The 323-nt window shown below is 35.9% G+C and overlaps 1 protein-coding gene across 1 annotated transcript in view; it reads left to right on the top strand.

Annotated features, from left to right (window-relative positions):
• CHEK1 (checkpoint kinase 1) overlaps nucleotides 1-323 on the top strand; it is a 40,195-nt gene that overhangs the window by 33,382 nt on the left and 6,490 nt on the right. The gene's annotated exons all lie outside the window — the stretch shown is intronic.

The raw sequence follows: 323 nt of genomic DNA, 5'->3' as shown, positions 1-323 counted from the left end.
TCCACTCCTTTCTGGCTTGTAACATTTGTGCTGAAAAGTCTGACAATAATCTAATGGGTTTTCCTTTATAGGTTACCATCTTCTTTTCCCTGGCTGTCCTGAGAATTCTGTCTTTGTCATTGATTTTTGATGATTTTAATATAATATATCTTGGAGAAGGCCTTTTGGGGTTAAGATAATTGGGTGTTCTGTTGAATTCTTGAATTCCAAGTTCCAGTTCATTCCTTTGATTTGAGGAAATTCTCATCAACTATTTGTCTGAAAATGCTTTCTAATCCCCATTCCTTTTCCTCCCCTTCGAGAATGCTCATTATTCTTGTTTC

Source organism: Pteropus vampyrus, unplaced genomic scaffold (assembly GCF_000151845.1).
Source record: "Pteropus vampyrus isolate Shadow unplaced genomic scaffold, Pvam_2.0 Scaffold130, whole genome shotgun sequence".
NCBI lineage: Eukaryota > Metazoa > Chordata > Mammalia > Chiroptera > Pteropodidae > Pteropus > Pteropus vampyrus.
The sequence above is the reverse complement of the archived record's forward strand: the minus strand, read 5'-3'. Positions and strand labels throughout refer to the sequence as shown.